Below are 26,129 nucleotides of genomic sequence, written 5' to 3'. Positions count from 1 at the left end.
TGGGATCTGGACACCAGGTAAGTGCTCCAGGTTCCCTTCACCATGTCTGGGACCTGCTTTCACCCTCTGCCCTATTGCCTACTTGGAATGTTCTTTCTGCTCACATGAACATACATTATTTCCTTACTGGGGATGTCTTTCTGTATGCTGTGAATATGGGGCTCTGATTGATTAATAAATAAAATGCTGATTGGCCAGTAGGCAGGTAGGAAGTGTAATATAGGCAGGATAAAGAGAGAGGAGAATTCTGGGAAGGGAAGGCTGAGTCAGGAGACACTGCCAGGCACCATTGCCATAAGAAGCAAGATGTAAAGTACCAGTAATCCACAAGTCATGTAACAACTTATAAATTAATAGAAATGGGTTAATTAAAGATATAAGAACTAGATAGAAAGAAACCTGCCATGGCCATACAGTTTATAAGTAATATAAGTCTCTGTGTGCTTACTTGGGTCTGAACGGCTGCAGGAGCTAGGTGGACTGGAGAAAACTCCAGCTACAGATGATAGCTACTTCTACCTCCACACATTCTTTGCCTCTCCTTCTTTCTCTTTTTCCATATCATGCATTTACTGTCTATCCTGTTCAGACAGTAAATTCCTTAAGGATGGAAGCTCTGATAATCTTATGTGCAGGCATATCTGGAGGCCTGAGAATAAAGATGTGAGCATAGCAGACATTTAGCAAATATTCTACAAATGTAGAATGAGTCCAAAATCTTATATGTATGAATTTTCATTCATGAGTAACATCTTACATTCTGGGAATAAATCTACGTCAAACAAAATAATGAAGCTACCATTTATAGATGCGATATATAGAACAAATAGTAATTTTTGTATTATTCTGGAATCTCAAAGACTATTCTGGTCTTTAAAAAATTTACACTTATTAATTGTGTGTGTGTGTGTGTGTGTGTGTGTGTGTGTGCACCTATGAAAGCCAGGGTGCACTGATGGAGGTTAGATAGCACCTTGGGAAGTCAGTTCTTTCCTTCTACCGTGTGAATTCTGGAGGCCATCAGGCTGGGCATCAGGTACCTCTACCCACTGAGCCATCTCAATGACTCAGCTATACTGTTCTTAATCATTTCCTTCCTTAGGTTCCTTCACCCATCTTTATTTCAGAAGCAGCTCAGTTAGACTCTTTGAAATTCTTTTCACGACTGCAAAGGAATCTGTCTTTGATGGGTGGCTTCCCTTTCCTTCATTGGCTTCTCTGTTACCTATGTCCATGAAAACAACACAACTCTTCCTCAAAGGGGATGAGTGATATTTTGTTCTGGGACTAAACATAAATGACTATGTCCTGGCAACACAAATTTAGGCTACCCCAAGCTCCATATTCCAGGGTAGTAACAGTTTGATAAAGTATCTATAGTAATAGAGCTCTTTGGATATATTGGTGGGGAAGTTCAGTACCTGGGTTATGAGAGAGTGGGGACATCTTAGTTTTGAGCCCCAAGTGCTAGCCGACAGCAACCTTAACCCTTCAGATGGTGGGGGAATGGGGGGTCTGTTCATAGATTGCAGGAGATTTACTCATGGTCACAAGGGAGTTAGGTTGCTTACAGAGGATAGTTAGGAACTAGTTAACAAGTGATTGTTAAGAGTGCTACAAATGCTTCAGGGTATTTTGGTTTTGCATTTACAGTATTTCAACCTCTGCACTTCAATATTCTGGTCAGTTAAGCAGCCTTGCAGAAGGTCCAGTGGATGGTTCTTTCCATGCACATCCAATCACACAGGATCCTGTGCTCTTCTTTTGGAAGACACGCTCCTAAAAGGATTTTTTTTTTTTGCATGGTGACGAAATTGAAATAGTATAATGATTTTTTGTGGAGTGTTGTAATGAACAAAATTCCATGTGTGGAGAGCAACGCTGTTCCTTTGTGCGGACAGGTGATCCTATGAGGATGTCGTTGTTCTCACTTAGCTATTCAGTTCAGCAAGCTGAAAAAGAGAGCCCAAACAACTCGGGCTTCAACAAGATAAGGATTTACTTTCTTAGGTAACAGGAAGCCTGGTTGTTGGTTGCCTTGCAGGCTGAGGCTGTCAGGGCCAAGACTCCTGTAAATCCATTCCAGTCCCTTTCTCAACGTGACAAGAAGAAACGAGGGTGGATAAAGGACAGAGCTGATTATGCCAGCTGAGCCAAATTCTCTTTTTCGGGAGCTTCATTAGGAGCCCTAGCCATAAATTCTCCTTCCATGGCATTGGCTTATTCTGTGTTTCTGGCCATTCCCATCTGCCAGGAGGTTGGGAAATAGCAAAAATATTTTCCCTTAGGAGTACGTGGATGCTGCTGAGAGAATTAGGTTTGTGCTAGCAGGGAAGTTAATATTGAGTAAGCTACCATCACTTTAGTTTTCATTTACCTTTTCTTTCTTTCAAAAGCATTTATTTTTATTTTATGTATGTGAGTGTCTTGTTTGCATATATGTCTGTGTACCACGTGCAAGCCTAGTGCCAGTGGAATTCAGAAGAGGTTGTCTGCACCCCTGGAACTGCAGTTACAGACAGTTGTGAGCTACCATGTGGGTACTGGAATTGAACCTGCATCCTTTGGAAGAGTAGCCAGTGCTTTTAACCACTGAGCCTTCTCTCTAGCCCTTATTTGCCTTTTGCATAGAAATGAAATTGACCAAGCCGTATCACCTAATGAACCAGTGTTGAGCAGCTGGAGAAATAGCTCAGTAGTTAAGAACACTCGCTGTTCTCCCGGAGGACTCAAGTTCAATGTCCAGCACCTATATGGCAGCTAACAACTCCAGCTCCAGAGAATCCGAAACTCTTTCTGGCCTTTACAGGCTAGGCGTGAATGTGATACATCCAGTCACACAAAATAAAAGTAAATAAAATTTCCCCAAAGAAAAAAAATACAAAATAGAAACAGCATTGAGAAAATTATCTGTAGAAAACTAACCAATCACAGTTGACTCCGCCCCTAGAAATCCTATATAAACCACCCTGCCCGGTCAGTTGTGAGCTGTTCTCTCCACCCTGGTAGAGGCAGCTACTTTCCTGGACTACTCCTTCCCAAATAAACCTCTTTCTCAAAAGAGTATTGGGTGAAGACCTTCATTGATTGGTGAACAGAAGAACCTTGCTGGGACGTCCCATAATGGACTGAGCAAAGGGGAGCTGAACAGAAAACCGTTGCTAAGACGTCCCATAGTGGACTGAGCAAGAGAGAGCTGGAAACACTGAGCCAGAGATTATGGCTCTCCAGGAGAGGAGAGGATTGCTGTGTCCTGCGGGGAGACCATCCCCCATCATACCAGGTATATCCTGACTTTCCTGAAGAGTCAGGATACCCTTCCTTGCTGAAGCAGTTCCAGGTCTGACTCTCCCGAGAAGTCAGAAAAATTTCCTTTCCAAGGTTGTGCTGTTTCTTTGCAGTCCCAGTCATCAGAGCTGTGCTAAACAGCTCCAGGTGTCTGGGACACCTTCAGGGCAGAGCTCTTATTCTGAGTAGCTCGAGGTGTTTGGGATACCTCATTCTCTAGGGCTGAACTGTCTCCTTGCAGTTTCAGCCATCAATTTACTAACATTTTGGTGCTGAAACCTGGGACACCAAACCTAGAGTTTTTGCAGTTTACTTACATTTTGGTGCTGAAACCCGGGACACCAAACCCAGAGTTTTTGCAGTTTACTAACACATAGAATAATGGTTGTCTTGGGTTACTATTGCTATGATGAAACACCATGACCAAAAGCAAGTTTGGGGAGGAAAGGACTTATTTGATTTAGGCTTCCACATCACAGTTCATCATCAAAGGATGATGTCATTGTCAGGACAGGAACTAAAGCAGGGCAAGAATCTGGTGGCAGGAGCTGTTGCAGAGGCCATGAAGGAGTGTTGCTTACTAGCTTGCTCAGCCTGTTTTGTTTCTTCTTTTTTTAATTAAGAACATTTTTTTTCATTTTACATACCAAAAATCCTCCTCTTCCCTCCTCCTGCCATCTCCCCCCAGGGTCCCCCTCCCAACCCACCCCTCATTCCCTCCTGCAAGATGGGGAGGTGCATTTATTTAGTAGAGGCAGGTCCAAGCCCCTCCCCCTGCCCCAAGGCTGTTTGAAGTGTCCCATCATAGAAGTTGGCTCCAAAAGGCCTGCTCATGCACGAGAGATGGACTCTGATTCCACTGCTATGGGACCCCTTAAGCAGATCAAGCTACACAACTGTCTTGCTATGCAGAGGGCCTAGTCCAGTCCCATGGAGTCTTCACAGGTGTTGGTCTAAATCATGAGATCCCACTAGTTTGGTTTGGTTGTCTCTGTAAGTTTCCCCATCATGATCTTAATGCCCCTTGCTCATAGAATCCCTCTTCTCTCTCCTTGACTGGACTCATGGAGCTTGGCCTGGCACCTAGCTGTGGATTTCTGCTTCCATCAGTTATAGGAGAAAGGCTCTATGATGACAGTTAGGGTACCCATCAATATGATTACTGGGGTAAGCCACTTCAGGCACCCTCTCCACTATTGCTAGTAGTCTAAGCTGGGGTCATCCTTGTAGATTCCTGGCAACTTCCCTAGCACCGGGTTTCTCCCTATCCCCATGATGTCTCCCTCTGTCATGGTATCTATTTCATTGCTCTCCCACTCCATCTCTGTTCCAGCTCAACCATCACATTCCCTTATGTTCTCATCCCCCATCCCTTACCCTCCATTGCCTACCCCTCATCTTCAGTTTACTCATGAAGATCTCATCTATTTTACCTTCTCAGTGCCATCTATTCATCCATCTTTGAGTCCTCCTTGTTAGCTAACTTCTCTAGAGCTGTAGGTTGTAGTCTGATTATCCTTTGCTTTACATCTAGTATCCACTTATGAGTGAGTACATACTATGTTTGTCCTTCTGAGTCTGAGTTAACTCACTCATTGATATTTTCTAGTTCCATCCATTTGCCTGCAAATTTCATGATGTCATTGTTTTTCACTACTGAGTAGTATTCCATTGTGCATATGTACCACATTTTCTTTATCCATTCTTACGTTGAGGGACATCTAGGTTGTTTCCAGATTCTGTCAGACTGCTTTCTTATAGAAACCTGGACCACCAGCTCAGAGATGGTCCGGTCCTACCCACAATGGGCTTTGTCCTTCTACATCAACCACTAATTAAGAAAATGCCCTTCAGACTTGGCTACAGTTCAAATTTATGGAAGCATTTTCTCAGTTGAGGCTTCCCCCTCTCTGATAACTTGTAGTTGGAAGTTTTTCTGTGTTCTGCCCAGTCACACGGTCCCACAGCTGCTTATGAAACAATCATTCAGAAACTTATATTAATTATAACTGCTCAGCCATTTGCTCAGGCTTATTACTGACTCTCTCTTATACTTAAATTAACCTATAATTTTTATCTATATTTAGCCATGTGGCTTGGTACCTTTTCTGCTTTGTCATCTTGCTTCCTCTGTGTCTGGCTGGTGACTCCTGACTCAGCCCTTCCTTTTCCCAGAATTGTCCTCATCTGCTTACCCTGCCTGTACTTCTTGCCTGGCTATCCAATCAGCATTTTATTTATCAACCAATCAGAACAACACATATTCACAGCATACAGAATGATATCCCATAGCAGTACAGTATAGTTTTGTCCCGATGGATCATTATTTTATAGTGCAGTATAGTGATGTCAGAGTGTATCATTATGGTATTACCATGTGGTACAGTGACATCCTAATGCATATTATGAGGTTACAATACAGTATAGTGGGCAATTATGATATATTGTTCTTAGGAAAGCCTTTAAGGTATTTAACTTCCATTTCTTTTATTCTTATGGTTTAGGAAATGTCTCTAGAAGCCTTATCATGCATGTTATAAATCAGTGACTGGAATAAGAGAAATTGAATTCCCAAAGAAGTGACACATTTTAATTTTTAAAGTGATTTCTACAATCAGACAACGAGGAGTCCTGGTCCCAGTACAGAGGTAGGGACTCCAGTCTTCCTTAATTCTGAGGGAAAAGGAATCTTAGCAAGTTTGAGGTGACATTGTTCATGTAAATGTCATTGTCAAAATTCTTTATTTTAAATGATAAAGAGAACTGTTTATTTATTTATTTATTTTACATTTTGTTCTTTAGAAAACAAATTGTAAGTGCAGTGATATTTCTGATTAAGCAAGGCTCAGGGACACACGTATGGTAACTCGCGTACAGTTCATAGTCAAGGAACTTCGAATCCTGTGGGGACATGGACACAGAGACATCCACTTTCTTTGGGGTGAAGGTGGCATCTGAGCATCAAGCTGTGATAAGCCAAGTGGCTTATAAACAACATTTACTGCTTGCTGTCTCTAGAGGCTGAGAAGTCTAAGATTAAAGGTGTGTAGTGTCTGGTGGGCCATCTTGGTTTTAGGTTTATCATCATCTCAGTGTGTGAATACGGCAGGAAGCAAGGGAGTTCTCTGGGATTCTACAAGGACATTAAGTTTATTTACAGGGCTCTGCCCTTATGACATAATCACTCCACAAGAGCTCCATCTTCTAATACCAATACTATATGAATTAGTATTTCAACCTATGAATTTTAGAAAGTATAAACATTCAGATCACAGCAAAGGCTCTGTTGAGTATTTGAAGTATGTGCTGTAGGAGTCTGGAAGAAGACAATGTTGTGCCAAAGAAATTCATGGACATTCAACTTAGATGTGCAGATACTTAGCAAGGTGCAAAAAAGGACTCGATGGTGCAGAGGGAAAGCTGTGATTCGGTGGGGGAGTGTTTAGAAGCACTGTTGGGTAAGAAGTGGGAGGTAACTTGCTAGGCTTTGTGTGCCTGGCTAAGGACTTTGGATTTACTGGTAGGCAGTGAAGATCTCACAGAGATTTTAAGCAGCGTGGTAAAATGTGCAGATTGAATTGCAATGGTTGTGACACTGATGACCATTAGGGGCATATGGCAGTTGTTGGTAGGAGACTACCAGGAAGCTTTCATAGCAGCCCAAGTGAGATGATTGGCCATCACAAAGGAGGAGGTAATCAGGATATAATTAAGAGGGTGGCTTTGAGCACCATCTTAGTTCTTTTTCTTGTTTCTGTGATAAAATACTCCAGAGAAAGTGACTTAGGAGAGAAAGTTTATTCTGGCTCACAATTTGAGTTACAATCGGTCATGGCGGGGGGTGGGGTGGGGGTGGGTGGGTGGGGATAAAGAAATAGGAGGTTGAGGCAACTTGTCACATTGCATCAACAGTCAAGATGCAGAGAGTGATGGATGCTCATGCTGAGGTCACTTTCTTATATAAAGTTCAAGATCCCAGGCCAGGGAGTGGTGCCTCCCACAGTGGGCAGGTCTTCCCATCTCAATTGACAACACGACTGAGATAATCTCTGATAGGTACATCCAGAAGCTAAACTATTTTGGATAGGCCCTCACAGATGTCCCTGGGGACTTGTCTGCTGTATGATTATAGGTTCCATGATGCTGATAATAACATTAACCATCACAGGAAATGTTGTTCTTGGGCTTACATCTTTGTTTAATTAAGTATGTGTGTTTGTACATGGGAGTCATGAGCTTGGAGTTGAGTATAATTGATGTGCCTAGCTTGGAAACTGATACAGTAATCATTAAATGATATTAAAACTATAAGGAGGGACTGTGAAGAGAGCTCAGCTGGTAAAGTGCCTGCTGTACAAGCATGAAAGCATGAGTTTGGATTTCTAATACCCATAGGTGGGAGCTTCAACTTTTTTTGTGGAGGAGGTATTAGAAAAAAAGTAGGAAGCAGAGCTTTGCTAGAGAAAGTGGGTCACTGAAGGCAAGCTGTCGGGGTTAAAGTCTGGCCCCACTTCCTACAAGAGTAGCCAGTGATCTTAACTGCTAAGCCAGCCCCTAAACTAATCTATTAGTAGACATTTAGGCTGTTTCCAATCACACACCCACAGTTGCCCACTGTTTTTCTCATGCCTGCTCTGCCCCCAAAAGCCTGTGAAAATCAAAGGTTCAAAGCAACTCTTTCTTCATAAAGAGACTTTGGAGAAACACTTCTCTACCAGCCCCTGCAGGATTTCAATGGATAGTATTTTTCTCTATTCTGTCGTGGGTATTTTAGATCAAAGAGATATTGGTTGTTTATCCCTTACTATATCCTCAAGTGTAGAATGGTATTCAGGATATCAAGTATGATTCCAGTTCAACAAACACAGCATCCCCAGTGGAGAAAAAGACAAAAAAACATACAAAAGATAGACAGCAAATACAAATCATTAGGTAGATACTGATACTATTTTTAATTAATGAATTGATAAATATTTTAAAAGATCATAATACTGACTGACAAAGAGGCAAGTAAAGCAGTCACTCACCCACATTCCTTCAAGACCATTTACCTAGGGCCTTCTATATCTCATACTTAAAAGCGCAGTGTAGAATTTTCCCTGTGCTAGCTGTCATTGTGGAATCATTGCCACTATATTCAAGACATCAGAAAATATGTCAGTGAAGTGAGAACAGTTTATCAACAAAGGCCACACCATGGCCACTTTATGGGCTCAGATCCTGACAAAACGATTCTCAAGTTGCCAAGCAGGTTAAAGGCGGTCAAAACAATGGTGACAGTCATAACAGAAACAGATTTCATTGCTCGCCACCAGGATGTGGGTGCTGTGAAGCGGAACCACTGAGACACGCTTCGGACAACACAGAGTGCACTGCATAATGTAACAAACAGTTTCCATTATATGAGGAAAGTAGTTTTTGCAAAATTTTCCATTGTGGAACCTTACATCTTCTCTCCATATCATACTTGGATATAAGGCAGGACTGTAGAAACTTGAAATTCTTTAATGGGAAGTTCTATTGGGTTTTTAGTCCTTATGTTAGTAGGCAATATAATTAAATGGGTTGAAACTCATTGCTTTCCAGGTCACCGAAGGAAATACCATGCTAATAAATGACCATTTCACTTAAACGGTATATTATTCTTTACTAATCTATTTGCAAACAGGCTATGCATACTGTATGACTGTTCTCTCCTTTTCCTATCTGTCTCATGTTCAGGGTGTAATTGTCAGAATTTACCGAATACAGCAATTAAGTTATTTACATTCCTGTGCCTCAGAATCGTAAGATCAATGTGGTGATGTGCTGGTTGGTTTTTGTCAGCTTGACACAAGCCTAGAGTTTTCCAGGAAGGGGACCCTCAATCTAGAAAATGCCTCCAATGGATTGCCTATAGGCAAGTCTGCAGGGTGTTTTCTCCATCAATGACTGATAGAGGAGGATCTGGCCCACTGTGGGTGATGTTGCTGCTGGACAGGTTGTCTGTCCTTGAGGGGCTCCCTAACAGGCCCACGCATGGCAAGCATGACACCAGCAGATCTGGCCATCTCCCCTTTCCTTTTCCTTGCTAATAGATTACATCCATAAAGCTAGTCACTAAGGTGAGTCCCTTATTTGGCCATTTCCTTATGCCTGACTAAAACTCCAACTATCAAAACACCAAGGTCTAGCAATCAAAATTCATTATTTGGCTATGCTGGCTTAACTGTCTAATCAGGAACTGCCAACTCAGCTTATCACAGACTTCCCTTTTTCTTCTTAAAAACCACTCCTGCAGAAACATGTGATGCTGTCTTTGAAAGATCCAGAGGCAGACTCCCCTCAACCCTGCTTGGCCCTCTGGGCTGATAAATCTCCTTTGTGTGGAGAATTTGGTGTCTGGGTATGCTCTGTGCTGATTCTGAGGCCCCTTTAATCCTAGGCTGTGTAAGAAAGCAGGCTGAGCAAGCCATAAGGAACAAGCCTGTAAGCTATGTTCTTCCATTCCTGCTCCTACTTCCCTTTAGGTAAAACTAGTATAAACTGTAAGCTGAAATAAACCCCTCCCTCCCCAAGCTGCTGTTGGTCAAGGTGTATTTATCACAGCAAAATCCTAAACCATGACAAATCATTAATAATGGAGAGGCAGAGCCAAAGGCAGGTTGATTTCTGTGAATTCGAGGCCAGCCAGGTGTGCGTAGGTAGTTCCAGGCAGCAGAACTACACAGTAAGATCTTTTCACCGCTGCCACTGCCACCACCACCACCACCACCGCCACCGCCACCGCCGCCACCACCACCATCACCAAACAGACAAAAAAATACACAAACAAACAAACACCCCAAAGCCAAAACAAACAAAAAGAACAAGGAGACTGATGTAAGGCCACTGTGACTTTATAGAGGGATTGTTCTTCCCCAGTTGAAGGTATGTACTTAGCCTTCTTGCCTTAGTCTATCAATACAATACAGGAATTTTGGTTGTAAATGTGTAATGCTTCAGGTTTACTAAATATTTGTATTTTGGTTCCAAAGAAGTTTGATACATCTGAGAACTTCAAAAAAATATTTCCTGTTTGCCTAATACACTTTTTTACATGCATGGTTATAAGTAGTCCAATTCAACGAATTTAGTGATATCTCAGAAAATACATTATTTAACAATTTATAAAATAGGCATATTTTTGTCACCTGCCAGTTTATCCATGCTTTACTGTTTCACAATTAAAAAGAAATGTTTACTCACATGTGTTAATTATACATAATAATGGGTTTCATTATGATATCTTCATATATGTACATAGTGTAGGCCAATCATATTCACCCTTATTACCTTCTCTGGTCTTCCTTTCACTCCCATTAATCCACTTTCTCTTCCCAAGTAGACTAGACCTCCTTCTACATACTATGTCTTTTTTTTTTTTATTTTAACAAGAACATGTACACTTTGGCTTACAAATTTTTCAGTTAGTATAAGATGTAAGAAACAAAAAAATGTGTCTCTGTGAATTAAGTTCACCCTATTTGTCTTTATAACGAAAAAAAAAGTCTAGTTAATAGAATAGTTGTTTACATCCAAGGGGATTTGGATCTAGGACACCCATGGTTCACAAAATGCTCAAGTGCTTTATGTAAACAGTCTAGGCTTTGTTGAGAGCTGATGCCAGTTTCCTCTATGCTTCAAACAATCCCGTCAAACAATCCAATGCCTGCATGTCCATTTACATGAATTTAGTACTAACTAGCACTCAGCAAATTCAAAATGTACTTTTATGGAGCTTTCTGGAGTTTAAAGGAAAATATTTTCAGTCTGAGATTGGCTGAATCTATGGGCACTGAACCGGAATATATGGAGGACCAACTGAACTTAGTTATAATTTTTTCCCTCTACCTTGTAGAAAACTCACAAACTCTTACCAGGCTATCTATTAATGATTTATTGATTGCACTCTATTTATAAATGTACTTATTTGAGTGTGTCATCAGGAACCTTTCTCTAGGTGACTTTGCCTGACATGTACCCTTCTCCTGTCCCCCTCCCTTGTCTATGTGAATAACGCATCAGGTTGTGCTCAGCACTTCTTCAGCTTTGATCTCCCTTTAATTTGGGTTTTAAGACTGCAGAGGCCTGTGAACTTGGAGATCCCAGAATGTGAGTTACCTAGACAGGGCAGACTGCAAGGCCCCAAGTACAGCAAGTGACTTGGTAATGGTGAGCTAATTAATATCCTAAATAGTCACTTGAGTAAAGTTGTATCTGCTGAGGGGTATTTGATGTGGAAATAATGGCTCTGCAAACTCTATAAATACTGAGATTATCCATGTTTTACATAAAGTGGTGAAGGACTGCATCAGAATACTGTGAATATTTTATTTATTGAATTTATTTTTTAATTTGAAATATATGTACTGTATTCATACATTTCTCCATTCTGTCTCTTCCCTCCAGCTCTGTCATGCTCTCAACTCCCTCTCAAATGTGTGACCTATGTGTGTGTGTGTGTGTGTGTGTAAATACAACCTGTTGAGTCCATTTAGTGTAACCAATTAGAGGGCTCATCTCTGGAGAAGACTAATTCTCCCTCTTTCGGCAGTAATTAATTGCCTGTAGCTCTTCATCTAAGGATGTGGCCCATGAGACTTCCCTCATCCAAACTGGCACGTCACCTGGTGTTAAAATTGCTCAGGTCTTGTTTAGGCAGCCATATGGTTGAGATTTTATGGGTGCAGCTCCCTGTACAGAAGATGCAATCTTACAGCAGATATCCTGGTCCTCGGGCTTTTACCATCTCTTTGCCCGTTTGTCCTCAGTGTTCTGTGAGCCTTAACCACAGGGACTGTGTTGTATGTAGATGTATCATCTGGGGCCAGGAACCCCACGATCAGTTCTTCTCTGCATTTGGACCAATCGTAGCTTTCTATGGTGGGCCCCATTTCCTGAAAAGTCAAGCTTTTTGATGAGGAGTGAGAGCAACAGTCAGCAGGCTGCTCTGTAGCACAGGCTGTGTGACCTGGCTGGGCGTGGAGGTTGGATGTGATGCTGGCAGGATAAGGTGGGTGGGACACAGGAGCGATAGTGTGGCATTTTGAAATGCAGCATGCTGGTCCATCCCATCTCAGTTCTTCTGGTATGTTACTATTTTAAAACTTCCATAGGTGCCCGAGGGCAAGGAGTGACCTTGTCCATACCCAATCACAACACAGGGTAAGTGCTACGACCAAACAATGCTGTCAGATAATGCACACTTGCGCCCTGACGAAGAAAGTGAGATTTAACAAATACAAGTTGACCAGGATTAGAAGGAGAGGTGAAGACTGGCATATATGTGAACACTTTCCCCAAGGAAAGTTTTACCCTCTGACTGGACTCAGAATCTTAAATGCTACTGGGTGAAAATATGGGAACTGTCAATTTGTGGTTTCTGCAGTTCTCCTTTATGTGGTCAAAATGTCTGAAAATTAATTGTGGCACAATTTTTGTGAACAGCAACAAAGGCCAGTGAGTTATACAGTTGATATGGGTGAATTGTAAAACACGTAATTACATCTCAGTAAAGCTGTATTGTTGTAAAAACCTTCCTTCCATAGGGTGTAGAAGACTCCGTATTATTGCTTCTGCTCAAAAACATATGCAAAAATGTGTAAGGCCATTGTGACTTGATCACATAGAATATAGCAATTATAAAATGTTTTAAGTCAGGTATGGTATAACTCTATATGTTTATATAGCATTCCAGAGGCTGACACAGGAGGGCTGCAAGTTTGAGTCCAGCCTGGACTACATAGTGAGACCGTGTCTCAAATAACAGCAGCAGCAGCAGCAGCAGCAGCAGCAGCAGCAGCAGCAGCAGCAGCAACAAAAGCCCAGGATGTCTCATGCATTCTAATTTTTAAATGCTTTGGATTTTTCTTCTACTTGGTCTCAGGTTATAGTCTGTGACTGTAGCTTTTAAGTTCTGCTGTGATTTTTGAGTGAGGCTGTTATGCAGTTCAGGGCTCTTCATCTGTATGCTGAACAACCTCTAGAGTAACATTTGACTTGGAATCCTCAGGTCAACTGTTGTATAACGCTATAATCCTCTGATTTCTGATTATTTGAAAATAGTACCCAATTGGATTTAAAACACAAAATAAACATTTAAAATATTTCTGTGTTCTTTGTTATCATCTTAATTGTGAAGCCCATTTCTTATTTATGCCTTAGTCTTTGAGAAACTCAAGACTGGCTGTAAAATAGCTCTTCTAATTAGTATGAACTGTTGTAGCATTTAAAATCCTTGTCCTGCCTTTGATAAGATCAAAATTAGAGTGAATAATATGCCTTGGTTGAGCATTAGCATGCAAACCATGCCACTGGAAAGATGCGTTTAGGCGCCGAGAATAAAGCAGAAGCCAGCACGTTCTGACAGCTGTGAGAAACACAAAAAATATTAATGGTGGCAGTTAGAGAGCCAGCCAGAGAATAGCAATGCACAGGTGCATTTTTCCCTGGTGCACAGAGTCCTTCTTTAGCATTCACGATAAGTTTCCAATAACTTCATCTTTACACACAAATTAGAAAACAGTTCAGATTTATTAGGTTGGCTGAGCAATTGCCCAGGACAGCTAAAAGAACAATGCCCACAGGGGTGTATATATATATATATATATATATATATATATATATATATATATATATTTGTAATAAAGTAGTCCTCTATGATAATGCCTTAAATATCACAACAGTGCCACCTTTATTTCCCGATAAAGTCATCATCACATGAGGCTTAAGATTCTTTTAATTTTATTCTTAAGATCTTATCTATGTCAAGTGAAAAATTACATTGTAATTTAGCTCTTCTTCTTGCTTCACTTATACTATCCTTTAGTGGAAGCTTCCACTGTTTGTCCCTCAACATTTTGACTTTAAAGGTTAAAGTGTCACTTTGGTCTAGAGTAACGAGGTGAAAAACTTTTATACCAATATAGAAACCCACCACTTCAGAGCACAAAATTGAGGAAGCAAGAGTTTTCTCTTCAGTGCGTTTGATCCCACAATCACATCGCATCTCTTTGCACATGCTCCAGAAACTCAAGCAAGCCAGAAGCCCCACACACTCTGCTCTCAGTGTCACAAGAACACACAATGCTGTGTACAAGCGAGGTTTTAGTGATGCCAGCTATCTCTCAAGTTCACTGCCAATGAACAGTGTGAGGTATTTGGTTCTTGGATGTCTGTACAGAAGTCATCCTTATCTTCAAACTTTCAATCAACTCAAGCCCTGGAAGAAAATCATGCAAGTAGTATCACCATGTCATTGAAGCATGAATAACAGAATTCAGTAAAATCACTAAAGACGCTTTCTTTCCATAAACCAGAATGAAAGCTTATATAGTGGTTTCCCTAAAATTATACTTCAGAGGAAAGTCAGCCTCTAATCACTTCTTACAATTTATACATGTACCTCAGACTATGCATTATTTTATCTATCTATCTATCTATCTATCTATCTATCTATCTATCTATCATCTATCTATCTAACTATATCTATCATCTCTCTCTATCATCTATCCATATCTCTCTATTTCTCCATCCATCCATCCATCCATCCATTCATCCACCCATTATCTGTCTATGAGTATGTATATGTACATGTACATGTGTGGAGGTCAGAGAACAACTTTTGGAAGTCAGCTCTCTTTCTACCATGTGAGTCCTGGGAATCAAACTCAGGTCTTCAGGCTTGGTAGCACATCTTTTACCTGCCAAGCCATTTTTCTGGCTCCAGAGCATGTATTCATACAATTATATATTTTTTTAACTTTCTTTTTATTTATTCTTTGTGTCTTTCACATCATGCCTCTTCCTCCCCATTTCCCCTTCCCTAGAATAAAACAAAATAAACTTTAAGAGAAAAAAGAGGAAAAAATGGGAGAAAGGGAAAATCTTGTCATGGAAGCTGCAATGTAACCCCCTTTATCTGTGGTGATATTTATCTGTGTCCCCCGATAAAGTTTATCTGAGGATCAGAGAAAAAAGCCAGCCACTATATTAGGCGTAGATGTCAGGCAATGGTAGCACAAGCCTTTAATGCTATCACTGGGGAGGCAGGGATCTGTCTGGATCTCTGTGAGTTCAAGGCCACACTGGGAACAGAGCCAGGCATGGTAGCACAAGCCTTAAATTCCAACACTATTTAACCATAAAGGTCGGAGGTCAGTACATACAGATAGGAAGTGACAGAGCTGGGCTGGAAGAGGAAGTGAGTTGGCAGATCAGAAAGGCATATAGGCGTGGGTATACAGGAAGCAAATCTCTGGAAACTGCGGAGTCGGTGAGGTGAGGTTAGCTGTGGCTTTTCCTATTCCTCTGATCGCTCAGGTTTTAACCCCAATATCTGGCTTAGGGATTTTTATTAATAAGACTTTTAGCAATTCATCTACATTTATTCATACATTTTTTTACGTGCAGGCATTCATCGCAAAGAATCTTCGGTCTGGTTCGGGGCCCCTGTTCTCTGCTGCACCATCGACGCTGGGCCCTTACTGGGACTCTTTCTGTACATCCTATTGCCGCACTGGGTCACGGAGATCCTGCAGCCCTGGGTCTTTAGGAACCACATTGCTCCTCCTCAGCGTCCCTACTACCTCCAGTGCTGCCCCTGATGAGGGGCAGGGACAACTGTCCTGCTTTAATAACCTCAAGGCCAGCTAGCTCTTCTGCATGCCTCAGATGTTGATGGGCAGGAGTGTGTGTGTGTGCGTGGGGGGGGGGGGCATCTCTCCCGCCCATGCTGCCACAGGACAGACGAATAATGGGGACAAGTCTCCCATGTTCACAACTTTGTGGCTGGCTCAACCACACCTCCTCCACCAACAGGGTCAGCTCTACTGTGCTGCCTGGGTGAGGTGCAGGGTCCACTTTCCCCGAGTGCTGCAGCTGGTAAGGGGGAGGGTCAGCTCCCTCGCCCATCACAGGTGGCAGAGTCCAGGGCGGCATCTTCCCTTTGCCCTCACTGCTATGTGGCAGATGAGGGGTGTGTGGCCAGCTATCCCACGCTCACAGCCTCAGGGCTGTCTTTACCTGCCTCTCTGCCAACAGGGTCAGCTCCATTGTGCTGCCTAGGCGAGGACCAGGGCCTGTTTTCCCCGAGTGTTACAGCTGGTAAGGGGGGAGGGTCAGCTGCCTGGTGTGTTACAAGCAGTAAGGGGCGAGGGGGAAAGGGGATATCTCTCCCCCACCACCACCTCCGCAGTATTCATATAATTGTAACTAAATACCATAGACTATATACCAAAAGTGTATTTTTTTATAATTTATATTAAAATGCAAATGAACTCTGATTTTTTAATTTTAGTGCTACGTCTGCTGAGATTTTAATGTTATCTGAATGATCCTGCTTGAGGGAGCTGGAGAGATGCCCAGTGGTTGAGAGCACCTGCTGCTCTTGCAGAGGACCGAAGTTCAGTTCCCAGAACCCACCTTGTGGCTCCCATCCACCTGTAGTTCCAGTCTAGGGGATCTGACACCCTCTTCTAACCTCTGTGGGTACTATGTACACATGTGATACACATAAACACACACACACACACACACACACACACACACACACACACACACTAAAGTAAAAAAAAGAAGATCCAGTTATGCCTAGTGGCATTCTGATAATAGCTTGGTGGCATCCATAGGGTGACTTTGGAGTTTATCGTTTCTTCTCCGAAGCTCTCACTCACCCGCTCATTCCCCATGTTTCTCTATCTTTAACCATTATGTTCCTGATGATTTCTTCTGGAATCTTTCCTTTCTCGTTTATGATGTAGTGATGTTGGGCGGTGCACCTTCTTCAAATTCCTAAATGCCAATTGTGGTGTGCTAAGTGAGAGTTGAGATGGGCTATGAATAAGTATATATGAGCATTCATATAATTTTAAAAATAACAAAATCATTCATAATCTATTAGAGATTAGTTTTAATATCAAGTTTTGAATGAGATTACATTATTTTTCAGCAAACTTTATGTTGCAAATCCCTACTACCAATTTTAACCTCAGTCTTAGAAAACTTAAAGAAATTTCATAGATCCAAGTGTGTTCAAGCTTGTGACCTATGAGCTGCATATGTCCTAGGATAATGATGAATGTAAACCAGCACATTTGTAGATCATAGTGTCATGTCTCAAAGTCAAAGGGTTTGACACCTTGGGCACTATAAACATTTGGATCCAGTTACATTCTCTCAGATGAGAGGTTCATATTTGATTTCTCCATGACATACTTACATAGGATACAAGGTTAAAGACCTATTTGTACAGCAGAGTCAGGGCCTTTTGGGTGGTTCAGTCACAGACATAAGACTTCCAGCTGGCTCACAGTAGAAACTTGGGTCAAATTTCCTTGGATCAAATTTTGTAGTTTTCCCAGTTTGAGCTGGTCAATAACTTCTCTGAATCCTTAGATGTCAGCTCCTAAAATTATTTTTTGGCCACAATCATACATCCTGGTTTCACATACTAGATAAAAATATGTTAATACCAAATGCTTATGGTGAAACAGAGAAAACTCATTTCACATATCATCAAGTAAGAGTCTAAGATGGGATGGCCACTCTGCCAAAAAATGACAGTTTCTTATAAGACTCAACATGATCATATCATACGAACTAGAATTTGCAAATCTGCCAAAGAGATGAATGTTTATAGCCATTTTATTTGTAGTAGCAAACATTAGAAGTAACCCAAATATCCATCCATGGTTGACTAGGTAAATTCTAGACATCCACATAATGAAATGTTACTCGACATCGAAGGAAAGAAAATGCTGGTAGGAGCAGTAACCTGTGTTCTGTAAAAAGGTGTCATTTGCAGAGAAGAAGGCTAATCTGGAAAGGTTGCTCCTTGTGTAATCAGAACTTTACATCACCTCCTTGAAACAGCTATAGCAAAGCATGAGAAGGAGAACAAATCAGTGCCGTCCACGGAAAGCTCGACAGAGGTGGGTTGGTGCTTTGGGTAGCAGTGTAGATACAAACAGGTTGGTATGAAGGTGTCCTTTGTGACAACCACGTAGATCAGTGTCTTGACAGTAGTGATAGCTTCATGAGTGCACACACTCGACAACACTGTACGGAATGACATACACTCATGCACATACAGATAAAAAAATTTACATAGGAAATTGTGAAAAGGAATAAACTTTGATCTAGTAAGTATAGCTGAGAACATTTGTAACAGCAATATAATTTTATGGTTTTACATTATACTGCAGTTTATAAGATGCTACTATTTGAGGATGTTAGGCTAAATGTGCAAAGGACAAATTTCTGTGAGTTTATAGTTAAGGAAAAAAACAACCCTGTGTATCAAAGGTATCCCTGCAAGTCACACAATTTTATTTCTTTCTCTCATTTGAATAGAATTCTGTTTTGTATGTGTACCACATTTTAATTATCCACTAATCAGTTGGAGGACACTTAGGTAGCCTTTACAGGGCCCTCTTTCTTAAAGTTTCTGGAACGGGCAACTTTCTGAGAAAAGTTTTTCTGTCAAGGTAGTTGACAAGCTTGTTTGGATTAACTCTGTATGCAAGTGAGTGCATATACGGAAGAGCATGTGCATATACACATATGTGTGTGAGCACATGTATGCATACATCTGTGTATATACATGTTCATATGTATGCATACATGTGTATGTATATACATGTTCATATGTGTACACATATGCATGTGTAACAGGTGTGCGTGTGTAGAGGCCACAGGAATGCCATGTACTTCTTCTTTTTTTTTTTTTTTTTTAAGACTGGGTCTCTCACTGTCCTGGAAATTATTGAGTGGGTTAAGCTGGCAGGCCAGAAAGCCCCAGGAACCATGTGTCTCTACCTTTTTGGTGCTGAGATTATGAGTCTGGACTGTCAAGCCTGGCTTTTTTTTTTAAAGAACTTGGGTTTTGAAGACCACATTGTGATCTTCTAGACAGGTTAGAATGTCATATCTCCACCAGTGATCAGAGCCAGGACTCGTCTCAGTTCTGCGCGTCCAGCTCTTAGTTTCCCAAGCTGCCGATTGCAGTGGAGGGAACTATCCTTGATGGCCTCCTATCCTGCTAATATCTGATGAGCAACCTACCTGTGCCTCGCTGGAGAGAGAAAAGGTGAAATTTTTCACAGAACCCATTCTGTTGCATCTCACATGAGTGTGTCATTTGATCAATTGATAAAGGACTAGATATATGTACTCTTTTTTTTTTTTAAATCTATGAGTAGATCATGAGATATGGAATTTGAGTTATCTAGGTATAGAATATTAGTGCTCTATGCATAAAAATACCTTAGCACTTGTAGGAGAAAGGAACATGCCAAGGAAATACTGTGGTATTAAAGTTATTAAAGAGGGACGCTGACAGGATGTCTCACTGGAGAAAGCCCTCTCCATGGAAAGGCTGATGGCCGGAGTTCAGTCCTGGAAATCACATAAAGATGGAAGGGGTGAACCAAATCCACACAGTTGTCCTCTGACCTCCATGTGTGTGCCACAGCAAGGGTCCACTACACACACACACACACACACACACACACACACACACACACACACACACAATAACAACAATAAAGCAGGTTATCTGAGAGAAACACACAGGCCTTTAATGACCGCCATCCATGGAGCTTATTTTTAGGAGAGGGAAAGGTAATTATCCTGAGAACAGAAGGATTAAAGAGAGATAGAAGCTTCTGTCCATTCTAATGGATATGCAAAGTAAATAGAAGCCAAATGAGAAAATTACCAGGAGTCACAGTTTTCATTCCACTTGTGTGGCAACCACCTTAACAAACTGGGAACTCCATAAGACAAGTGATTGGAGTCATCCATTAATGGTGTCCTAATTATTTTGGCTTTCAATATGTCTCTGGGGGTTTTAAATGGCTAAAAATCCAATATTCCTCTCCAGTGGCTACACACCCAAATACCTCCACCCCACTTTTCCTTGAGCAGTCGTGTTCAATCAGCTCCGACAGGTATTGGTGATGTATGATGAACTATGGCTAATTTCTATTTTACAAGCAAATAAATAATTTTGCGGCTCATTAGGCTGATCATTTCTCCGATCTGTTCGACCTTTGCTGTACTTTTTGATCAGCCGGTTTTCTCAGATTCATTTTTTTTCCCTGCAAAGCTTGAGCAATCAAATGAATTGCTGGACCTGTCAATCCGATGTCATGACCTGTTAAAATAGAATTCATCAGAAGAATTTCATTATGCTTTTGTTAGAACAGTTGTCAGAAATCTTTCACCCCTGCTCACTGCTCCCACTGACTGACAGATGACTGATACAAACACGAAGGGAGTGAGGCATTTATTAAGAGTTCCAAGTTGAGATTTCAGCAGAGTCAAAAGCTTCCTGCACATAATATCCTTTGGAGAAAGAAATTTCCAGTAGTCAGCGGTAGATGATTAAACCTGGGGATCTTCTCCTTTAAAAAGATTAGCAGTAATGGGAGAGTACTCTCTGTTTGACACCAAATGTGTGTTTGGGAAGTTGCAAGAATCCAGGGAAGACTTAAGTTGAAAAAAGAAAACGGCACTTGCAAAGGGTATTTTAGTATAATCTCTTTTCATGAGGAGTTGTTCACTGAAACAATTAACCTGCAGGAGTCATCATGGGCTGAACTAGGGGAAGGGAGAGGAGAACTAGATACAAAAACCTTGAACATGACCTTTCTGAGGTTGGAAATTCAACCAAGATGGCCTTCAGCTTGACTAAACATTCCTGTCCTGATTTCTCTGGATAATGCACTACAACTGTAAGATGAAATAAATATTTGCCCATTCAAGGTACTTTTGGTCAGAGGCTTTATCCCAGCAGTTGAAAAGTAAGTAAGACAGGCTGCTTGTTGAGATGGCTCTTCTTGGTTGTCTGCCTGACTACATCTGGAATTAACTAAAACCCAAACATCTGGGTACCTTTATGAGGCATTATTTCTTAATGAAATCAAATGAAGTGAGAAGACCCACCTTTAATCTGGACCACACTTTCTGCTGGCAGTCTATATAAAGGACACAGAAGAAGGAAGAGTGCTCTCTCTCTTTGCCTGCTTGCTCTGACTCTCACTGGCAAGTCCATTCCTCCACTGGCATTAATGTCTACTTCTTCAGGATTGTGGTGTATACTGACTACCAGCTGAGATATCCAGCCTTGTGGACTGAGCAACTATGGGATTCTTGGATCTTCTGCTGGTAGACTGCCATTGTTGAACTAGCTGGACCACAGCCTGTAAGACTATCTAATAAACACCCTTCATATATATATATATATATATATATATATATATATATATATATATATATATACTCATTTTGTAAGTTATATTCCTCCAAAGAACCCTGATTAATACAGATTTTGGTACCAGAAGTGGTTCTAGAACAAGAGAAGTATAAGGATGAATCTTTTAATTATCTGGAACAGGCTTTCTAATTCTCCAACACCTGCCAGTACTGAATCCTTTCCTGGTAGCTTGGAGAGTGCTGAAATGATTTTACAAATTTAAGAAAAAATTACATTTAAAGATCTTGATTCACTAATTAAGAGAGGCAATGGATTTGGTGACTCTGTATATAAAACTGCTGACAATTTGTGGAAAAAGAAGGTTGCTCTTAGCATCTCTGGATACATTGACAAAGGAAAAAATGAGCTCCATGTTAAAATTAACCAACTTTTAGCATCTCAGAGTACAGTGAAAGACAACAATGAATTTTGTGATAAAATTGACTAGCTCCAGAAGCTCATGAATAGTCTAAAGGTGTCTAAGTGTGCCCTGGAAGAGAATTGCTGTAGAGCTCAAGTCACAGAAAATCAAACCAAAGCCCTCTTTATAAGGTTGGCTGAATTAGCTTGGGACTGGGATGTGTGGGAGGACCCTATTGAATCTGAGAACTTTGAACCCTCAGATTTTCAAGGGTTTATCACACTAGAGGAAGTGGTATCTCTACCTCAGCCAAAGATGCACTACCATCTCATTCCCTCAGATACTGTCCTTTTCTGCCTCTGACTGAGGAAATTAATCCTTCATTGTCTGCTAAACAAGCAATGACTTTCTCTGAAGGAGATGCCAGGCAAAGCAATACTGATGCCCCTCAGTTGCCTCTAGACTTATAACCAGACCTAAGACTAAGCAGGTTCCCAGAGGAGAGATAGAAAGTGTAGTCAATGAGGAGGTGTACTCCACTACTAAAGAGCTTAATGAGTTTGCTAATTCATTCAAGCAGAAGTCTGGGGAACATGTGTGGGAATAGATTTTAAGGGTGTGGGATAATGGTGGAATGAACATAAAACGATCAGGCTGAGTTTATTGATCTGGGCCCACCAAGTGGAGGTTCTAAGTTTAATATGTAAGCTCATACAGTTAAAAAAAAGTGTAAAACGTTTGTTTGAATGGTTGGCTGAAGCATTTGTCAAAAGCTGGCCCACTGAAAAGGGTTGGAGATGCCTGATATCCCTTGGCTTAGTGTTGATGAAGGGGTTTCAAGGCCCAGGGAAATTGCAAATGCTAGAGCAGATATACTGTGTAAAACCTTATCCTCCACAGTGGGAAGGCCCAGAAGACATACTCTTCACAAATCCTATAAGATTTGAAATGGTGAGAGGGGCCCCAGCCCATGTGAAGAGCTTTGTTGTTGTCTGTTTTCTTCTGCTAGACCTTAGGGTCAGAGATGCTGCTGCTCAGTTGGGCGAATTAATTGCAATGGGTTTAATTGGGCCCCGAAGTAGCAGAGGTCATGTGGAAGCCTTGAATCACCAAAGGCAAGGTGATAGCATTATCATAATGGGCAGCATAGATGAAGCAATGTCCATAATGGTCCGACCCATAATGGTTAGCCGAGGCAAAGTGAATTTTATGGTGGCGTGACTCGTGTGGACCTTTGGTATGGGCTAATCAATCATCATGTTTCCAGGCATGAAGTAGATAAAAAGCCTACTGAATATTTGTTTAATCTGTATAAGCAGAAAAATTATCAAACAAATTAAAGTAATGATTCATTGGATTGTGGCAAAAAGGAATCTTGGCCTGTGAACCAATTTCCAGACTTGAGTCAGTTTGCAGACCCCCAAGCCCCTTGAATGAAGGGGTAGCCAGGTTCCCTCAAGGAAGAACTTTGCTAAAATACCTAAAAGTATTACTGTTAGCCTTTCCCCAGTCCTTCTTCAGAGAGACCTTTTACAAGGGTAAGTGTACATTGGGGCAAAATAAAAAAAATTAGACTTTCAAAACAAACAACAAACAAACAAATGAATAAAAAGCAAAAAGCAAAAAACAAAAACTGTGACCCTCCAGTTAAAGTAGGGGCTTATGGATGTCAGGTGGTAAATAGAGTTTTGAGTGATGTCCAACTCACAGTAGGCCTTGTGTTTCCCCAAACTCATCTTACGGCATTTTGTCAGTAGAATGTATAATTGGGACAGGTATACTTAGAAGTTGGCAGAATTCACACAGTGGTTCCCTGACTTATGGAGTGAGGACTATTATGGTTTGAAAGGCTAAATGGAAGCCTTTAGAGTTGTCTCTACCAGAGAAAATAGTGAATCAAAACCAATATCACATCCCCAGAGGAATTGCAGAAATTGCCACCATCAAGGACTTGAAAGATGCAGGGGTGGGGATTCCCACAACATCTCCCTTTATCTCTTGAATCTGGCCAGCACGCAGACCTTCAGGCATTACACATGGTCATACATTTTTGTTTGGAAGGAGAAATGGTGAGATAGGCCATTGTTCAATGATTCATGGGCTGTAGCCAACTGATTGGCTGGATGGTCAGGAACTGGAAAGAGCATGATTGGAAAACTGGTGAGAAAGATATATGGGAAGAAGTACATGGATAGATCTCTCGAAATGGGAAAAGGATGTGAAGATACTTGTGTTCCATATAAATGCTCATAAAAGGTGGCTTCAGCAGAGGAGGTGTTCAAAAATCGAGTAGATAGGATGACCCATTCTGTGGACAGTCAGCCTCTTTCCCCAGCCATCCTTGCCATTGCCCAGTGGGTCCATAAACAAAGTGGCTATGGTGACACAGATATGGGGGTTATGCACGAGTTCAACAGCATGGACTTCCACTTACCAAGGCTGACTTGGCTATACTTTCTGAGTGCCGTATCTGCCAACAGCAGAGACCAACACTGAGTCCCAGATATGGAACCATTCCCTGAGCTGACCAGCCAGTGATCTGGTGGCAGGTTGATTACATTGGACCACTTCTTCCATGGAAAGAGTAATGCTTTATCCTTGCTGTAGTAGATACTTATTCTGGCTATGGGTTTGCATTTCCTGCATGTAATGCTTCTGCAAAAGCCATCAAATTGAACTGTCATGGTATTCTATACAGCATTGCTTCTGACCAAGGAACTCACTTCACAGCCAGAGAAATGTGACAGTGGGCCCACAATCACAGAACCCACTGGTCTTACCATATTCCCCATCATCCTGAAGTAGCTGGTCTGATAGAAAGATGGAATGGCCTTTTGAAGACACAGTTACAGCACCAATTAGGTGGCAGTAGCCTGGAGAGCTGTGTAACATTAGTACGCACCCAGACCTTAGCACAATTCACTCCATGATGGAAATACATTCAGGTCATAAAACTCAGCACGTAGACCTTTCAAAACTAAAATGAAGATCTAGTCCATCAAGTCTAAAGTTCTAGGGAAGGCTCTAAGCGTGCTAACCTTGCCTTTTGGCTTCTGTAGCTCTGCTTCTGGCTAACTGGTCTTGGTAACTGAAGTATGTCAACCCAAGATATCATTTTTGTGTTTAAAAGCTCACCCTGAGAAAGGGTCAGGGCTACAATGGGATCCTGAATACCCAGTATAGTCACTGGTCAGCTAATAAAGACATTATATTGGTTTGAATCCATGTCCGAGTAGTCTGTGGTGGATACCCCACAGTAAGATGTGTCAGTGTCCACTAGAAGGTGGTATATGTTTTGCATCAGCACCCAATATACAGTACAGTTTCTTCCATAGCCAGTATCCCCAGGTTCAGGAATCAAAAGCATGGAAAATCTAATAGTTTCACTCATTATCACTGTTAGTAACCCACTAGGGAAAATTTTTCTTCCTGTTCTTGTGACCTTAAGTTCTCTGGCCCCAGAGTGGGGAGTGTGCCTGCCAGGAGCCACAATGAACATTACATTGAACTGGAAGCTCAGACTTCCCCCCCTGGTCACTTTGGACTGCTGATGCCCTTAAATCAACAGGTTAGGAAAGGAATAACAGTGTCAGGAGGTGTGATTGATCTATATTACCACGGGGAAATTGGATTACCTCTCCACAATGGAGGTTAGAAGGATTATGTCTGGAGTGCAGAAGATCCTTTAGGGCATCTCTTGGTGCTACCATGTCTTATGATTAAAGGTAATGGGAAACTACAACAGCCTGATCCAGGCAGGATGATAAAGGGCACAGACCCTTGAGGAATGGGGGTATGGATCACTCCTCCAGGAAAAAAACCAAGGCCTGCTGAGGTGCTTGCTGGGGGTGGAGGAAATAGAGAACAGTAGTAGAAGAAGGTAGCTATAAATACCAGCTAAAGCCATACGACCAGTTGTTGAAATAAAGATTGTAATTGATATGAGTGCTTCTGTCATATTTTGTTAATAATGTGCCTGTACAGATATTTTTGGTCTTTTCCTTTGATTTCTTTATCAATTCAAAGAATATCAGTGGTTATCATATTTAAGTTTGAGATACTAAAGGAATGTCCCTCAAGAGACATTGCTACCTATTCTAAATTTATAATGTGCTTGTGCTTGTCTGAAAGGTAGTTTTGTGTTATGCATAATTATGACCTGGTTATTGTTTTTATTTGTAAATTAAGCATGACATAAGGAAA

At 41.3% G+C, this 26,129-nt stretch overlaps 1 pseudogene; it reads left to right on the top strand.

The window, feature by feature from the left end:
- Nucleotides 1-22,784: 22,784 nt before the first annotated feature.
- Nucleotides 22,785-25,853, top strand: LOC114684571 (annotated as a pseudogene).
- The last annotated feature ends 276 nt before the right edge of the window (nucleotides 25,854-26,129 follow it).

This window comes from Peromyscus leucopus, chromosome 14, assembly GCF_004664715.2.
Source record: "Peromyscus leucopus breed LL Stock chromosome 14, UCI_PerLeu_2.1, whole genome shotgun sequence".
NCBI classification, from domain to species: Eukaryota; Metazoa; Chordata; class Mammalia; order Rodentia; family Cricetidae; genus Peromyscus; species Peromyscus leucopus.
This window is presented reverse-complemented; position numbering and strand designations above follow the sequence as displayed.